A 19,035-nucleotide genomic window follows, 5' to 3' on the forward strand; every position below is an offset into this window, starting at 1 on the left:
GTCCATGCATGTTTTGTTGAATCATTCCATGTAATTGCGAAGGCTCTCCCGATCTCCTTGCTTGATCCCCAGTAGACTGGGGGCGTGCTTGGCTTTATCTTTCTAAATGGATAATCTGGCCAGGAACTTTTTGGCCAGGTCGTCGAAGTTTGGGATGGACTTTGGAGGTAAGTTGTCGAACCATCGGATTGCTATCTTTGTGAGAGTTTTTGGGAAAGCTTTGCAGCGAACGCCGTCTGAGGCGTCGATAAGGTACATTCTGCTTCTGAAATTGCTGAGATGGTGGTTGGGATCTGTGGTGCCATCATATAAAGTCATATCTGGGAGTTTGAAGTCCTTTGGGATTTTGGTTTTCATGATCTCTCTGGTGAATGGATCCTGTTCTTTACGTGAGCTTTCCTCAGGAGTGATCCGAGGGGCCTTCGATTTGAGATCGGCTTCCAATTGCTGTAATTTTTCTTCCAATTCTCGACGTCGCCGTATCTCTCTTTGTAGATCCTTCCCAATTTCTCGTTGTTGTTGGGTTTCTTTTTCAAGTTGCTTCAAGCGATCTTGGAGTACTTCTATCGCCCTCGGGTTTGCTGGATTTTTGTCTCCGTTGGATTCCGGGGTGTCGTTTAGTGGGGTGTCCGCGTTTTTGTGCGGCGTTCTGTTTTCTAGATCTGAATCGTGATCGTTGTCATGGTTGTTGGGATGATGATTCCAGGGCATCTTGGCCAGTTTCACTGACCTTTTCTTTACTGTTTTTAGGTTAGTTTCATGCATTTCCTTAGGAAATAAGCTAGTTTTGGGTAGATATTCACTTACACCTTGATTCAAGCATACATTGTGCATTTCACATTATTTCATGAGGATTTTGCATAAGTTTAGTGACAAATTGTATGTTGCATTGCCCATGACTTGGAGTAGAACTTTGATGCACTCTATTGCTTGATTTCAGGACCAAAGGAAGCAAGAAAAGGGAGGAAAATTGCAAGATTAATGAGAAAAGTGATTGCCAATGACACTCTCAAAACTATCATTGCCCACGTTAAGAGTCACGTTAACTAAGTTAACGTAAACTCTAACGTGGAAAAGGGAAGTTGAGCCAACGTTAATGACACTTAACATTGTCAATAACGTTGGCAAACACTCATGAGTGGCCACGTTAGAGCCCACGTTAACCTAGTTAACGTGACCTCTAACGTTAAAGGGGGAAGAGAAGCCAACGTTAGTGACATTCAACATTGTCACTAACGTTGGCCTAAGGATGCAACACACCACGTTAACTCCCACGTTAACTTGGTTAACGTGGGAGCTAACGTAAGAAGTGAGAGTTGTCGACAACGTTAGTGACACTCAACATTGTCACTAACGTTGGAAGCAACCACACAACCCCCCAAGGAGCCACGTTAACTTCCACATTAACTTAGTTAACGTGGAAGCTAACGATGAGGAATGAATGATGAGCCAACGTTAATGACACTCAACATTGTCACTAACGTTGGGATGGCTAAGAATGGCCACGTTAGAAGCCACGTTAACCTAGTTAACGTGGACTTTAACGTGAGATCTAGGGGCACATTGGAATGTTAGTGACAATGTTGAGTGTCACTAACGTTCTCGAAGGTTGGCAAGGCCACGTTAGAAGCCACGTTAACCTAGTTAACGTGGGCTTTAACGTGAAGCAAAAAGGGGCACACTAGAACGTTAGTGACAATGTTGAGTGTCACTAACGTTCTCGAAGGTTGGCAAGGCCACGTTAGAAGCCACGTTAACCTAGTTAACGTGGGATCTAACGTGAGGCAAGGGGGTACATTGGAACGTTAGTGAAAATGTTAAGTGTCACTAACGTTCCCGAACTTATACTTTCACTAAATGATTAACACCCCTTACGCCCTGAGCTAAAGTCTCTGCCCACTTAACACTTTCTCTCTACAAGTAAAGCCAAGCCCAAATGAAGAAAAGAACTGCTTCAAACTCAAGATCCAAAGGCCCAAGACTCGAAGAGCAAACTAGAAGCTGAGAAGAGTAGTATATATAGGAGTAGCTTTGAATTGTAAAACAGAGTTTAAGGAGGCTGGAAGAGGAGAACTACTCTCTGTATTTTACTTTCTCTGCATTTTCTAGTTTTATGATGTATTCTCCATCTTTGTTTTCATTTTCTAGAGCTATGAACAACTAAACCCCTTTCATTGGGTTAGGGAGCTCTGTTGTAATTTGATGGATCAATACTAATTTTCATTATTCTTCTTCTATCTTTTCTCTTGATTTTACTTGAAAGCTTTCGATCTTCATCCAATTGAGTAGTTATCTTGGAAGAGAAGCTATTCAAACTTGGATCTCTTTTGAACCTTGAAAGAGGAATGAAGAGATCAAGCTAGAAATGCTTTCTCATGCTGGACCAAATTGGGTTTGGATGGGTATGTGACTATAACCCTCTCAATACTTGATTTGGGAAATGCATGTGGTATAATCAGTGACCATACTTCATCTCTTCTCATGAGCAATTGACCAAGGAATTGGCTATTGATCAAGATTTGAGAGATTGAATTGCAAGAAATTATAATTCAATCACTTAAGATTGCCAAGGAGATCAATGAGTGCGTTGATTGAGGAAGAGATGAAAATGAACTTGATCCGGAGAATTGCAACATCTCCTAAGCCCAATGAAATCCCCATCTCTGATCTTACCCATTCTCTTTAATTTCTGCCATTTACTTTTATGAGCAAATCCCCCATTCCCATTTACAATTCTGCAATTTATTTTCAGTCATTTACTTCCAATCCTTTAATCCTAGCATTTACTTTTCTGTTATTTACATTCCCGTCATTTTATTTTCTGCAACTCTCAACCAAAATTTTTGATTCGCTCAACTAGAACATTCTTCTAATTAAAGTTGCTTGATCAATCAATCCCTGTGGGATTCGACCTCACTCTATTGTGAGTTTTTACGTGACGACAAATTCGGTACACTTGCCGAAGGGAGATTTATTGTGAGACAAGTTTTCCGTGCATCAAGTTTATGGCGCCGTTGCCAGGGATTGATTGTGCATCAACAATGATTAAATTGGAAGATCACTAGATTGAGCATTTTTATTTTGTGAATTTCATTTTCTGTTTTAGTGATTTACTTTTTGTTTTAGTTAAACTTCTTCCCTTCCCCGTCTATTCTTTTGTTCTTCTTTGTTATTTTCAATTCTGTTTGCTAACCCACTAACTGTTTGATATATTGCATCACCCACAACTAACAGTAATTCTGACACAAATACTTTCTGCACCTATCTTTTCTTGCTTGCACTTGATGGTTGTATGACAAGGAGAAGAAGCGGAGCTTCAACTTCCTTCGATTCTGAACCTGATAGGACCTTCCTTAGATTAAGGAGGGAGGCAAGAGGAAAGAAAGTGGTTGGTGCTGAGGAAGAAGAGGAATTCTTTGAAACAAACATGGAAGACAACATGGAAATCCATCATGAAGAAGAAGATCACAACCATGGGGGAGGAGGTAGAACAAATCATGCTGGGGAGGATAAAAGAGTTTTGGGCTCTTACATCAATCCAAACCCAGGAAATTGTGGAAGTAGCATCCAAAAGCCAACAATCCATGCCAACAAATTTGAACTTAAACCACAGCTCATCACCCTTGTTCAGAACAACTGTTCGTTTGGAGGAAGTGTTCAAGAAGACCCCAATCAACATTTAACCACCTTCCTGAGAATATGTGACACAGTGAAGTCTAATGGTATTCATCCTGACGCCTATAGACTGCTCTTATTTCCATTCTCACTCAGGGACAAGGCAGCCAAATGGCTGGAATCTTTCCCAAGGGAAAGCTTGACAACTTGGGAAGACGTGGTGAACAAATTCTTAGCAAGATTTTACCCTCCTCAACGAATCAATAGGCTGAGAGCTGAGGTCCAAACTTTCAGGCAACAAGATGGTGAGACTCTATATGAAGCATGGGAGAGGTTCAAGGACTTAACAAGGAGGTGTCCACCTGACATGTTCAACGAATGGGTGCAGCTGCACATTTTCTATGAAGGGCTCTCTTATGAGTCAAAGAAGGCCGTAGACCATTCATCTGGAGGATCTTTGAACAAGAAGAAGACCATTGAGGAAGCCATAGATGTTATTGAAACAGTAGCAGAGAACGACTACTTCTATGCTTCCGAAAGAGGGAACACAAGAGGAGTAATAGAGCTAAACAATGTAGATGCTCTGTTGGTCCAAAACAAGCTCATTACCCAGCAGCTGGCTAACCTCACCAAGAAGATGGAGATGAACCAAGTAGCAGCAATCTCCACTTCATCAACAATCCAAGAAAGAGTGAATGAAGAAGCAGAGGTGAGTCAGGAGTAAGCCAACTACATTGGGACTTCACCAAGGAAAAATTATGATCCATACTCCAAGACCTACAACCCTGGATGGAGAAACCACCCAAACTTTGGGTGGGGAAGTGAGCAAGATCAAAACCAAGACCAGAGACGTTACAACTCCAACAACAATGCAGCTCACCAGCAATTCACACAGAGGACGTCTCAACACCCCCACAACAACACTTCTTCATATGCTTATCAAAACCAAAATAGCACATCTGCTCCGAATCACCCATCAATTGATGACAAGCTCTCTAAGATTGAAGCCTTACTTGAAGGAATATGCCAAGAGATTCAAGAAAATAAGGTGTTCAAAGAGGAAGTGCGAGCCAATATTAAGAACCAGGGAGAGACCATTAGGAAGCTGGAATTCCAGGTGGGATATTTAGCTAAGAAGATTCCCAAACCTACCGATAGCTTCCCAAGTGACACGGAGAAAAACCCCAAGGGAGAAGCAAAGAAAGTAAGATGGGAAGATTGCAAAATGGTCACTATGAGTGATCAAGAGACTTAAGACAAGCAAGGCAAATTTTGCAAACAACCTGAAGAGAACTCAACAAAGGAGGAGGATAGAGATCACCAAGAACGAAAAATCTCACAACAAGAGTTGCTGAAGCTCTATGCTCCCTTCCCTCAACTGCTCAATGGTGCTGTGGGAAAGAAAATATACTCAAGGTTCCTAGACTTGTTTGCATCTCTGCATGTAAACATACCATTCATCAAGGTAATTCAACAAATGCCTACATTCATCAAGTATATGAAGGAACTACTTCCCAGGAAAAGCTCACTCAAAGGAGGCCAGACTATAGTGATGAACAAGGAATGTAGTGCCCTTATTCAACCTGAGTTTCCTACAAAAAGAAGAGACCCAGGGAGTTTTCACATCCCTTGTGCCATAGGTGAAACTATGTTCGATAGAGCACTATGTGATTTGGGGGCCAGCATCAACTTACTGCCTTTATCCCTGGTGAAGAGGCTGCAGATTAATGAGATAATGCCCACAGATGTAATCATCAGACTGGCTGACAAAACTCAAAAGCAAGCAATAGGAGTGGTGGAAAATGTGTTGCTAAAGGTTGAGAAATACTTTCTCCCAACAGAATTTGTCATTCTGGACATGGAAGAGAGTCACACTCACCCAATCATATTGGGAAGACCATTCCTAGCTACGGCCAGAGCACTTATCGATGTAGAGAAAGGGGAGCTAATATTGAGAATCCATGATGAACGACTCAGCTTCAATATCTTCAAACTCTCACAAGAAACAGATCAAGAGGACAAGGAACTAAGCACAAACGATAAAGAGACACTGAAGGGGGAGACAAGCACTGAAGCACAGCAAGTTCATTCTGAAACCCCCTCAATTGATAAACAAGGAAAACAGCAATTGCCACAGCTCAAGGAAAAGTTGGAGGAACCTAAACCACTAGAGGCATGTGAAGACAACATCACAACTCCTTGGAAAAAAAGGTCACCAAGGGGAAGGCAACCTCAAAAGAAACAAAGAAGAAGGTACCAAGGAAATGGAGGAACAAGAAGATCCCTACAGAAGATTTCTCTCCAGGGGATAGAGTTGTCTTAGCTTACTTCCCAGATATTCCCACTAATTTCCCTACTGTACCATCTTAGTTACCTAAGGTCTTCACTATCAACAGAGTTCTTTCCCTGGAACATGTGGAGATCATTGATCCAACCAATGGATACAAGTCCACAACAAGAGGGGAGGATTTTAAGCACTACCAACCACCCTGATGAAGGAAAAACGTCAAGCTAGTGACGCTAAAGAAGCGCTTCATCGGAGGCAACCCATGTTTTATATGTTTTTAAAATAATGAATAAATCAATGTTTATGAATTTCAACCCAAACATGACAAACACTTAGTGAAATCTTTATCATGCAGTCTATAGTGAAGAACAAGTTTGGTGTTCAAAGTAGAACTCTTGGAGCTTTGAACAAAACTTTTCATCACAATGCTTCAAACTAAGTTTGGTGTCACCCCATGGTGCCACCAAAATGCATGAGGATACACCAGTGGTTGGCTAAGTTGAAATTCATAAATATACAAACTCTTTTTCTTCCCTTTAGTATTCTAGCCGTAGAGTTTGATTATTTTTTTTATGATATTAATTTCCTTATTTTAAATCTTTATAGGAAAGGAAAAGGAGCATTAAGAGGGATAGATTGGACAACCAAACAAAGAAGGTTCGGACACCACAAAAGGAGGGGTTACACACTTGTTCTAAAGAGGGAATACATTGGAAAATGTTGCCATGCAACATTGAAAAAATGTGACCCCTAGAAGACCGAGCAATCCCCATCATAAAGTGATGATCCTTGTCTTCTAGCCATGCATAACCCTAACCGTCCATCAAGTGACCACTTCATCAATCTACACCCTCCATTCTCTCACAACTTCTTTATATAAATGACCCTTGTCATCACACACCCATCACCACTCTTCATTTCGGTATAATACACCCCTTATCCGATTATAAACATTCCTCCCCTCACTCTCTTCATTGCCATAAAACCCTAAACAACCAAAAGTCTCCACAACCTTGCCACCTTCACATATTAATCATCATTCATGGCAACTTCAAGTTCTAAGAGAAGGGAGGGAAAGGAACCCATGGAAGAACACCCATATGATGAGAAGAGATTTAGAAGCTTGCATCATGCATTGCAATACGGGTGGATGGTTGATAAGGAAATCATTTATGAGTTGGGATTTCAAGTTAAGAAGACTGAATGACTCGAAATCACAGAGAAGGTAGAAAGGAGAAGATGGGAGCTCCTCACTGACCCGGTCACTAAGGTGAATGCAAATCTCATAAGAAAATTTTATGCAAATGCAGTCAAATATGATAAGAAAGATGAGTCATATACAAGCTTGGTGAGAGGAACAATGGTGGATTTTGGTCCCATGAGTGCAATGAGGGCATTGAAGCTACGGTCTATACCGTTTGAAGAAGAAAGTTATCACTCAAGATTGGACAACAACCCCAATTATGACCAGCTTTTACGAGACCTTTGTGTACCAGGAGCTGACTGGGAAAGGGGTGCGGGAAATAAACCAAAGTTCATTAAGAGAACAGACCTCACTCCTGAAGCTAAGGGGTGGTTTGAGCTAGTGAGGAGGTCTATTCTCCCAGCTGCAAACAACTCAGAGGTGAATCTCGAGAGAGCAACAATGGTGCATTGTATACTCAAGGGAGGAGAAATCAAAGTTCATGAGATCATAGCTCAAGGCATTAGAAAGATGGCAGAGAAAAGCGACTCAAGAGGAACATTAGGTTACCCCAGCACTATTTACCGAATATGCAAGAAAGCTAGGGTGGTTTTTGAAGATGAGGACCCCGTTTGGATAAAGGAAGGCATTCTAATAACAGTCCGAAGGATGAATGCTGCAGCATCCCCCCTGCCTCAACGGAAGCAAAGAAAGAGGACAGCCCCTCAAGTAGTGGAAGGCCAAGTCTCAGAGGGTCAAGCACAACAGACCTTGGACATGCACCAATTGCAGGAGGCCATTGATGGCTTGTCTAGACAATATTTGGAAAGCTAAGGAGCACAGAAAGAGCTTCAACTACAGATGATGGGGCAGCAAAAGGAAACACTTTCAAGATGGATGACTCAGCAAGGTGAGTGGCAAAGGCAAATGATGGAACAGCAACTAAGCCAAGGACAACAATGGGGAGAAGCATTTAACAGGATGGAACAAAGGCAAAACGAGCAACAAGAATCCACCCAGAGGCTAATCAACATCCAAGCACATCAAGGGGTACACATACATGAGATGCATCGAAGACAAATAGAACAGGCAGAACTATTGGACGAGCAAAGGGCATTCGCAGAAGGAGTTTACATGAGCGAAACAGGACATCATATAAACACTCAAGCCAGGCTTGGCTACTTAGTGGGATAGCTGCCAGTATTGCATCCAGAAATAGTCAAATATGACGAAATGAAGGATGAATTAGCATGAAAGGAAAGACAAAGGGTGGAAGAGAGTCATGAGTCAGTGAGGAAGGCACTTGAGGATTGGAAGCGAGCAAGATTGGCACGGATGCAAGGAAATGCAAGAGGAAACAAGGAGGACAAGCAAGGAAAAGAGCATGGACATCCACAACAGTAAAAGGTAGTGGAGCTCCTTCTTTGTTCCATCTTTCTCTATGTCTTAAATAAGGAAGATCTTGTGTGAAATAGAACTTGCTTCCATGTTATGTTTAAACCTTTTTCAATCATGTCTTTTAAGTTTGTGGTATTGAATAGGTCTATGTGTGCTAGTCTTTATGTCACTGCATCCTTACTTAACTTACTTGTATGCTTGTTCCTTTTAAATCAAATGAAGAAGAGAATGTTTATGTTTTTAAAAGACCAGAGTGGAGTTCATATTGTGGAAGTGCATTCATGAATCTTTGGGGCAGTCATAAGTTAGCTAAGTTGGTTCAACTGCAAGGTTAGGAGGACAACTATCTATCCTGAATACTTGACTTTGGATATACCCATGAGACTACGTAGATGACAAGATCCTAATAAGAGAAAAGGGAAAGAATAATGGAAGTGAAAAACAAAAGAAAAAGAGTAAGCAATAAGGCTAGGCACCAATGGTTTGGACCTTGAGACAAGTGTCTGTGGTGCTCCTGTGTGAGGGATCTACTTGGATGAATAAGCTCTCAGGGGTGCTTTATCACTTGGTAACTTGGGTTAACTAACCCAGGATTATCAGCTGAAAATCCACTATCAAGAGTAACCTCACCATAGAGCATTTAGTAACCCAAAGAGGTGCTGGACACCAAGGTCTCAAGAAAAGAAAATAAAGGAACTATATGCTTGTGGTGTGTATGTATCGGGGAGAGACTTGAGGGAGTAAGTCCTTAGGGGTGCTTCAACACCTAGCACCTTGAACCAACTGGTTTAGGAGTGTTGGCTGAAAGCTTATCTTAAAGAGTTGCCCCCTTACAGAGCACTTAGCCTAAATAACACAAATAACCCTTGAAATAACAATAAAAGGATCAATGAATAAAAGTCTCATGGGATATAGACAAAGTAAGTGTTTAGGGACATGATAAAGGTCTGAAAGCCAGTAATAGAATGAACCTAAGTTGTTATGCATGAAACCACCATAAAATCAGTAACATGACTTCCACAAGAATGACTCATTCCTCTAGATATTCCATTCATCATTCTCTTGTTCCAGTACTTGCTTAGGGACAAGTAAGCTTTAAGTTTGGTGTTGTGATGCCAGGGCATCTTGGCCAGTTTTACTGACCTTTTCTTTACTATTTTTAGGTTAGTTTCATGCATTTCCTTAGGAAATAAGCTAGTTTTGGATAGATATTCACTTACACCTTGATTCAAGCATACATTGTGCATTTCACATTATTTCATGAGGATTTTGCATAAGTTTAGTGACAAATTGTATGTTGCATTGCCCATGACTTGGACTAGAACTTTGATGCACTCTATTGCTTGATTTCAGGACCAAAGGAAGCAAAGAAAGGGAGGAAACTTGCAAGATTAATGAGAAAAGTGATTGCCAATGACACTCTCAAAGCCATCATTGCCCACGTTAAGAGTCACGTTAACTAAGTTAACGTGAACTCTAACGTGGAAAAGGGAAGTTGAGCCAACGTTAGTGACTCTTAACATTGTCACTAACATTGGCAAACACTCATGAGTGGCCACGTTAGAGCCCACGTTAACCTAGTTAACGTGACCTCTAACGTTAAAGGGGGAAGAGAAGCCAACGTTAGTGACATTCAACATTGTCACTAACGTTGGCCTAAGGATGCAACACACCACGTTAACTCCCACGTTAACTTGGTTAACGTGGGAGCTAACATAAGAAGTGAGAGTTGTCGACAGCGTTAGTGACACTCAACATTGTCACTAACGTTGGAAGCAACCACACAACCCCCCAAGGAGCCACGTTAACTTCCACGTTAACTTAGTTAACGTGGAAGCTAACGATGAGGAATGAATGATGAGCCAACGTTAGTGACACTCAACATTGTCACTAACGTTGGATGGCTAAGAATGGCCACGTTAGAAGCCACGTTAACCTAGTTAACGTGGGCTTTAACGTGAAGCAAAAAGGGGCACACTAGAACGTTAGTGACAATGTTGAGTGTCACTAACTTTCTCAAAGGTTGGCAAGGCCACGTTAGAAGCCACGTTAACCTAGTTAACGTGGGATCTAACGTGAGGCAAGGGGGTACATTGGAACGTTAGTGAAAATGTTAAGTGTCACTAACGTTCCCGAACTTATACTTTCACTAAATGATTAACACCCCTTACGCCCTGAGCTAAAGTCTCTGCCCACTTAACACTTTCTCTCTGCAAGTAAAGCCAAGCCCAAATGAAGAAAAGAACTGCTTTAAACTCAAGATCCAAAGGCCCAAGACTCGAAGAGCAAACTAGAAGCTGAGAAGAGTAGTATATATAGGAGTAGCTTTGAATTGTAAAACAGAGTTTGAGGAGGCTGGAAGAGGAGAACTACTCTCTGTATTTTACTTTCTCTGCATTTTCTAGTTTTATGATGTATTCTCCATCTTTGTTTTCATTTTCTAGAGTTATGAACAACTAAACCCCTTTCATTGGGTTAGGGAGCTCTGTTGTAATTTGATGGATCAATACTAATTTTCATTATTCTTCTTCTATCTTTTCTCTTGATTTTACTTGAAAGCTTTCGATCTTCATCCAATTGAGTAGTTATCTTGGAAGAGAAGCTATTCAAACTTGGATCTCTTTTGAACCTTGAAAGAGGAATGAAGAGATCAAGCTAGAAATGCTTTCTCATGCTGGACCAAATTGGGTTTGGATGGGTATGTGACTATAACCCTCTCAATACTTGATTTGGGAAATGCATGTGGTATAATCAGTGACCATACTTCATCTCTTCTCATGAGCAATTGACCAAGGAATTGGCTATTGATCAAGATTTGAGAGATTGAATTGCAAGAAATTGTAATTCAATCACTTAAGATTGCCAAGGAGATCAATGAGTGCATTGATTGAGGAAGAGATGAAAATGAACTTGATCCGAAGAATTGCAACATCTCCTAAGCCCAATGAACTCCCCATCTCTGATCTTACCCATTCTCTTTAATTTCTGCCATTTATTTTTATGAGCAAATCCCCCATTCCCATTTACAATTCTGCAATTTATTTTCAGTCATTTACTTCCAATCCTTTAATCCTAGCATTTACTTTTCTGTTATTTACATTCTCGCCATTTTATTTTCTGCAACTCTCAACCAAAATTCTGGATTCGCATAACTAGAACATTCTTCTAATTAAAGTTGCTTGATCAATCAATCCCTGTGGGATTCAACCTCACTCTATTGTGAGTTTTTACTTGACGACAAATTCGGTACACTTGCCAAAGGGAGATTTGTTATGAGACAAGTTTTCTGTGCATCAGATGACATCCAGGTCCCCGGCAACGGCGCCAATGTTCCGAGGGTTACCTGAAGCTATAGGTTGATCTCGGACGAGATCCTCAGTGGTGGTCGAAACCGATGTGTCCGGCTGGTGAATCGAGGCCGGAGCTGGTACGCCCGACTTGTTTGGACTTGGACGTGCTGCTGATCCTCTGTCACCGAAGGGTGGGGGTACCTGCAAGAGACTCCGATGCTTAAGTTAGCATGGGTATTAAACAGGTGTTATGTAGAATCAGAGTATGAGTTATACCTATGTGCTCCAGTGTATTTAAGTTGAATGCCAGTTTATTTGGTATTAAAACTTGGGAGGATGAACCCCCCTTGTTCACCAATGAACTAAGTGCATTGATAAGGAAGACATTGCCTCAGAAGAAACCGGATCCCAGAAAGTTCTTCATACCTTATACCATAGGCACCATGACCTTTGAGAAGGCTCTGTGTGATCTTGGGTCAGGGATAAACCTCATGCCACTCTCTGTAATAGAGAAACTGGGAATCTATGAGGTACAAGCTGCAAGAATCTCACTAGAGATGGCAGATAAATCAATGAAACGGGCTTATGAATTAGTAGAGGACTTGTTAGTAAAGGTTAAAGGCCTTTACATCCCTGCTGATTTCATAATCCTAGACACTGGGAATGATGGGGATGAATCCATCATCCTTGGAAGACCCTTCCTCACCACAGCAAAAACTGTGATTGATGTGGACAGAGGAGAGTCGGTCCTTCAACTAAATGAGGACTACCTTGTATTTAAGACTCAAGGTTCTCCTTCTATAACCATAGAGAGAAAGCATGAAAAGCTTCTCTCACTGCAGAGTCAACCAAAGCCCACACAGTCAAACTCTAAGTTTGGTGTTGGGAGGCCACAACTAAACTCTAAGTTTGGTGTTGAACCCCCACATTCAAACTCTAAGTTTGGTGTTGGGAGGTCCCAACAATGCTCTGAACATCTGTGAGGCTCCATGAGAGCTCACTGTCAAGCTATTGACATTAAAGAAGCGCTTGTTAGGAGGTAACCCAATGTTATTTAATTATATCTATTTATTTTCCATTATTATTTTGTGTTTTCTTTAGGTTGATGATCATGTGAAGTCACAAAAACAACTGAAAAATCAAAAATAAAATGAAAAACAGTATTGAAAATAGCTCACCCTGGAGGAAGAGCTTACTGGCGTTTAAATGCCAGTAAGGAGCATCAAACTGGCGTTTAACGCCAGAACAGAGCATGGAGTTGGCATTTAACGCCAGAAACAAGTAGCAAGCTGGCGTTTAATGCCAGACATGCATTCTAAGGGCGTTTGTACGCCTAAATGGAGGGATGCTAAGTCCTTGACCCCTCTGGATCTGTGGACCCCACAGGATCCCTACCTACCCCACCTCTTCTTCTCTCCTTTTCACACCTTTTCATAACTTTCTTCCCCAAATACCTTCACAAATCACCTCCATACCTCTTCCCCAAATACCCTTAACCACTCACATCCATCCACTCTTCCCCATAAACCCCACCTACCTCCAAAATTCAAATTCTTTTCCCTCCTAAACCCAACCCTAATGGCCGAAACCTACCCTTCCCCCACCCCTATATAAATCCCTCAACACTACTCCATTTTCACACATTACAACCACCACTTCTCCCCCTTGGCCGAATACACTCTCTCCCTCCATCTCCTTCATTTTCTTCTTCTTCTACTACTTTCTTTCTTCTTTTACTTGAGGACGAGCAAACCTTTTAATTTTGGTGTGGTAAAAGCATTGCTTTTTGTTTTTCCATAACCATCAATGGCACCTAAGGCCAGAGAAACCTCAAGAAAGAGGAAAGGGATGGCAATTGCTTCCACCTCTGAGTCATGGTAGATGGAGAGATTCATCTCAAAGGTCTATCAAGACCACTTCTATGAAGTTGTGGCCAAGAAGAAGGTGATCCCTGAGGTCCCTTTTAAGCTAAAAAAGAGCGAGTATCCGGATATCCGACAAGAGATTAGAAGAAGAGGATGGGAAATTCTCTCTAATCGTATTCAATAAGTCGGAATCTTAATAGTTCAAGAGTTCTATGCAAACGCATGGATCACTAGGAACCATGATCAAAGTATAAACCCAAACCCAAAGAACTGGCTTACAATGGTTTGGGAGAAATACTTAGATTTCAGTCCGAAAATTGTAAGGTTGGCGTTCAACTTGCCAATGATCCAAGAAAACGCATGCCCCTACACTAGAAGGGTCAACTTTGATCAAAGGTTGGACCAAGTCCTCATGGACATATGTGTGGAGGGAGCTCAATGGAAAGTTGACTCAAGAGGCAAGCCGGTTCAATTGAGAAGACCGGACCATAAGCCTGTAGCTAGAGGATGGTTGGAGTTCATCCAACGCTCAATTATTCTTACTAGCAACCGGTCTGAAGTTACTGTAGACCGGGCCATCATGATCCATAGTATCATGATTGGGGAGGAAGTGGATGTTTATGAGATTATACCTCAAGAACTCTATAAGGTGGCTGACAAGTCCTCCACTTTGGCAAGGTTAGCCTTTCCTCACCTTATTTGCCACCTCTGCAATTCGGCTGGAATTGACATAGAGGGAGATATCCTCATTGATGAGGACAAGCCTATCACTAAGAAAAGGATGGAGCAAACAAGAGATCATGGACCTCAACAAGAGCATGAGGAAATTCCTCACCATGAAATCCCTGAGATGCCTCAAGGGATGCACTTTCCTCCACAAAACTATTGGGAGCAAATCAACACCTCCCTAGGAGAATTAAGTTCCAAGATGGGATAACTAAGGATGGAACACCAAGAGCACTCCATCATTCTCAATGAGATTAGAGAAGATCAAAGAGCTATGAGGGAGGAGCAACAAAGACAAGGAAGAGACATAGAGGAGCTCAAGAGCACCATTGGTTCTTCAAGAAGAGGAAGACGCCACCCTCACTAAGGTGGAACCGTTCCTTAATCTCCTTGTTCTTATTTTCCTGTTTTTCGGTTCTTGAGCCTTATATTTTATTTATGTTTGTGTCTTTACTATATGATCATTAGTGTTTAAGTGTCTATGTCTTAAAGCTATGAATGTCCTATGAATCCATCACCTTTCTTAAATGAAAAATGCTTTTAATCACAAAAGAACAAGAAGTACATGATTTCGAATTCATCCTTGAAACTAGTTCAATTATTTTGATGTGGTGACAATACTTTTTGTTTTCTGAATGAATGCTTGAACAGTGCATATGTCTTTTGAATTTGATGTTTATGAATGTTAAAATTGTTGGATCTTGAAAGAATGATGAAAAAGGAGAAATATTATTTGATGATCTGAAAAATCATAAAAATGATTCTTGAAGCAAGAAAAAGCAGTAAATAGAGAAAAGCTTGCGAAAAAAAAAGAAAAAAAAAGCAAGCAGAAAAAGCCAATAGCCCTTAAAACCAAAAGGCAAGGGTAAAGGGGATCCAAGGCTTTGAGCATCAGTGGATAGGAAGGCCCAAAGGAATAAAATCCTGGCCTAAGCGGCTAAACCAAGCTGACCCTAACCATATGCTTGTGGTGTGAAGGTGTCAAGTCAAAAGCTTGAGACTGAGCGGTTAAAGTCGAGGTCCAAAGCAAAAACAGAGTGTGCTTAAGAACCCTGGACACCTCTAATTGGGGACTTTAGCAAAGCTGAGTCACAATCTGAAAAGGTTTACCCAATTATGTGTCTGTGGCATTTATGTATTCGGTGGTAATACTGGAAAAAAAAGTGCTTAGAGCCACGGCCGAGACTCATAAAGTAGCTGTGTTCAAGAATCAACATACTGAACTAGGAGAATCAATAACACTATCTAAATTCTGAGTTCCTATAGATGCCAATCATTCTGAACTTCAAGGGATAAAGTGAGATGCCAAAACTGTTCAGAGGCAAAAAGCTAAGTTTCATTGATATATTGGAATTTATAGTATATTCTCTTCTTTTTATCCTATTTGACTTTCAGTTGCTTGGGGACAACCAACAATTTAAGTTTGGTGTTGTGATGAGCGGATAATTTATACGCTTTTTGGAATTATTTTTACATAGTTTTTAGTATGATTTGATTAGTTTTTAGTATATTTTTATTAGTTTTTAATTAAAAATCACATTTCTGTACTTTACTAGGAGTTTGTGTATTTTTCTGTGATTTCAGGTATTTTCTGATTGAAATTGAAGGACTTGAGCAAAAATCTGATTCAGAGGCTGAAGAAGGACTGCAGATGCTATTGGATTCTGACCTCCCTGCACTCAAAGTGGATTTTCTAGACCTACAGAAACCCAAATGGTGCCATCTCAATTGCGTTGGAAAGTAGACATCCAGGGCTTTCCAGCAAAATATAATAGTTTATATTTTGCCCAAGTTTAGTTGACACAAACTGGCGTTTAACGCCAGCTTTCTGCCCTATTCTGGCGTTAAACGCCAGAAACAAGTTGCAAAGCAGAGTTAAACACCAGAAACAAGTTATAAACTGGCGTTCAACTCCAAGGTAGACTTCTACACGTAAATGCTTCAATGCTCAGCCCAAGCACACACCAAGTGGGTCCAGAAGTGGATTTCTACATCATTTACTCATTTCTGTAAACTCTAGTAACTAGTTTAGTATAAATAAGACTTTTTACTATTGTATTAAGAGTCTTTTGACCACCTTTAGGGTCTTGGTTATTCTGGTTCCCTCTCTGGGGCCGAAGCCAATGAACACTATTATCACTTATGTATTTTCAACGGTGGAGTTTCTACACACCATAGATTAAGGTGTGGAGCTCTGCTGTTCCTCATGAATTAATGCAAAGTACTATTGTTTTTCTATTCAACTCAAGCCTATTTCTTCTCTAAGATATTCATTCGCACACAAGAACATGATGAATGTGATGATTATGTGACGGTCATCACCATTCTCACCTATGAACGCGTGCCTGACAAACACTTCTGTTCTACATGAAAACAAGCTTGAATGCATATCTCTTAGCCTCCTGATCTACGATCAGAGTCTTCGTGGTATAGGCTAGAATTATTGGCGGCCATTCTTGAGATCCGGAAAGTCTAAACCTTGTCTGTGGTATTCCGAGATGGATCTGGGAAGGGATGGCTGTGACGAGCTTCAAACTCGCGAGTGCTGGGCGTAGTGACAGACAGAAAAGGATTACGGAATCCTATTCTAGCATGATCGAGAACCGACAGATGATTAGCCGTGCGGTGACAGCGCATTTAGACCATTTTCACTGAGAGGACGGGATGTAGCCATTGACAACGGTGATGCCCAACATACAGCTTGCCATGGAAAGGAGTATGAAGGATTGGATGAAGGCAGTAGGAAAGCAGAGATTCAGAAGGAACAAAGCATCTCCATACGCTTATCTGAAATTCTCACCAATGAATTACATAAGTATCTCTATCTTTATTTTATGTTTTGTTTATCTTTTAATTATTAAAACTCTATAACCATTTGAATCCGCCTGACTGAGATTTACAAAGTGACCATAGCTTGCTTCAAGCCAACAATCTCCGTGGGATCGACCCTTACTCATGTAAGGTTTATTACTTGGACGACCCAGTGCACTTGCTGGTTAGTTGTGCGAAGTTGTGAAAAGAACTCAGATTATGAACGTGCGTATTAAGTTTTTGGCGCCATTACCAAGGAATGAACAATCACGATTTCGTGCACCAGAAGCCCTCGTGTTGCACCTCTTTTTTTTTACGTCGTGCTAACCCTCGTTGTTTAAACGACGCTATCTTGAATAGTTTAGCTAAAGCGAGCCTTAATGACCTAATTTCCGACAGGCCCCCAAAGGCCCAACAGGGCTTCGCAGCTCGACTTACCTTACGTTGCGACACATGCTTATGATAATTGTGTGTGCATACTTTAATAGGTACGATCATACCAGCACTAATGCACCGGATCCCATCAGAACTCCACAGTTAGGCGTGCTTAGGCGAGAGTACTACTTCAATGGTGACCTCTTGGAAGTCCTCGTGTTACACCTCTTTTTTTTTTTACGTCGTGCTAACCCTCGTTGAATAAAACGACGCTATCTTGAATAGTTTAGCTAAAGCGAGCCTTAATGACCTAATTTCCGGCAGGCCCCCACGGGCCCCACAGGGCTTCGCAGCTCGACTTACCCTACGTCGCGACACATGCCTATGATAATTGTGTGTGCATACTTTAATAGGTGTGATCATACTAGCACTAATGCACCGGATCCCATCAGAACTCCACAGTTAAGCATGTCTGGACGAAAGTAGTACTAGGATGGGTGACCTCCTGGGAAGTCCTTGTGTTGCACCTCTTTAATTTTTTTTTACGTCATGCTTACCCTCGTTCTTTAAACAACGCTATCTTGAATAGTTTAGCTAAAGCGAGCCGTAATGAACTAATTTTCGGCAGGCTCCCACGAGCCCGCAGGGCTTCGCAGCTCGACTTACCCTACATCGTGAGACATGCTTATGATAATTGTGTGCGTATACTTTAATAGATGCGATTATACCAGCACTAATGCACCGGATCCCATCAGAACTCCGCAGTTAAGCGTGCTTGGGCGAGAGTAGTACAAGGATGGGTGACCTCCTGCGAAGTCCTCGTGTTGCACCCCTTTTTTTTACGCCGTGCCTTCCCGCATTTTTTAAACGACGCTATCTCGAATAGTTTAGCTAAAGCGAGCCTTATGAACTGATTTTCGGCAAGTTCCGATGCACCCCACAGGGCTTCGCAGCTCGACTTACCCTACGTCGCGACACATGCTTATGATAATTGTGTGCGCATACTTTAATAGGTGCAATCATACCAGCACTAATGCACCAGATCCCATCATAACTCCGCAGTTAAGCGTGCTTAGGCGAGAGTAGTACTAGGTTGGGTGATGTGTTGCACCCTTTTTTTTACGTCGTGGTTACCCCCGTTGTTTAAACGATGCTATCTTGAATAGTTTAGCTAAAGCGAGCCTTAACGACCTGATTTTTGGCAGGCTCCCACGGGCCCCGTAGGGCTTCGTAGCTCGACTTACCCTACGTTGCGACACATGCTTACGATAATTGTGTGTGCATACTTTAATAGGTGCGATCATACCGGCACTAATGCAACGGATCCCATCAGTACTCCGTAGTTAAGCGTGCTTGGGCGAGAGTATTACTAGGATGGGTGACCTACTGCGAAGTCCTCGTGTTGCACCTTTTTTTTTTACGTCGTTCTTACCGTCGTTCTTTAAACGATGCTATCTCGAATAGTTTAGCTAAAGCAAGCCTTAA

General features: G+C 41.5%; 2 non-coding genes and 2 pseudogenes across 2 annotated transcripts; 3 read left to right on the plus strand and 1 right to left on the minus strand.

The window, feature by feature from the left end:
• Window positions 1-3,880: 3,880 nt before the first annotated feature.
• LOC148556245 (small nucleolar RNA R71) lies at window positions 3,881-3,984 on the minus strand. Its single transcript, XR_015886579.1, has one exon. It is a non-coding gene; the product is annotated as a small nucleolar RNA R71 (small nucleolar RNA).
• Window positions 3,985-17,961: 13,977 nt separating this feature from the next.
• LOC148556246 (5S ribosomal RNA) lies at window positions 17,962-18,080 on the plus strand (annotated as a pseudogene).
• A 184-nt stretch (window positions 18,081-18,264) lies between these two features.
• LOC148556247 (5S ribosomal RNA) lies at window positions 18,265-18,383 on the plus strand. Its single transcript, XR_015891559.1, has one exon. It is a non-coding gene; the product is annotated as a 5S ribosomal RNA (ribosomal RNA).
• Window positions 18,384-18,842: 459 nt separating this feature from the next.
• On the plus strand, window positions 18,843-18,961 carry LOC148556248 (5S ribosomal RNA; annotated as a pseudogene).
• Window positions 18,962-19,035: the final 74 nt, after the last annotated feature.

The sequence above is a fragment of the Arachis ipaensis genome, chromosome B6, assembly GCF_059453495.1.
Source record: "Arachis ipaensis isolate K30076 ecotype BB chromosome B6, ASM5945349v1, whole genome shotgun sequence".
NCBI lineage: Eukaryota > Viridiplantae > Streptophyta > Magnoliopsida > Fabales > Fabaceae > Arachis > Arachis ipaensis.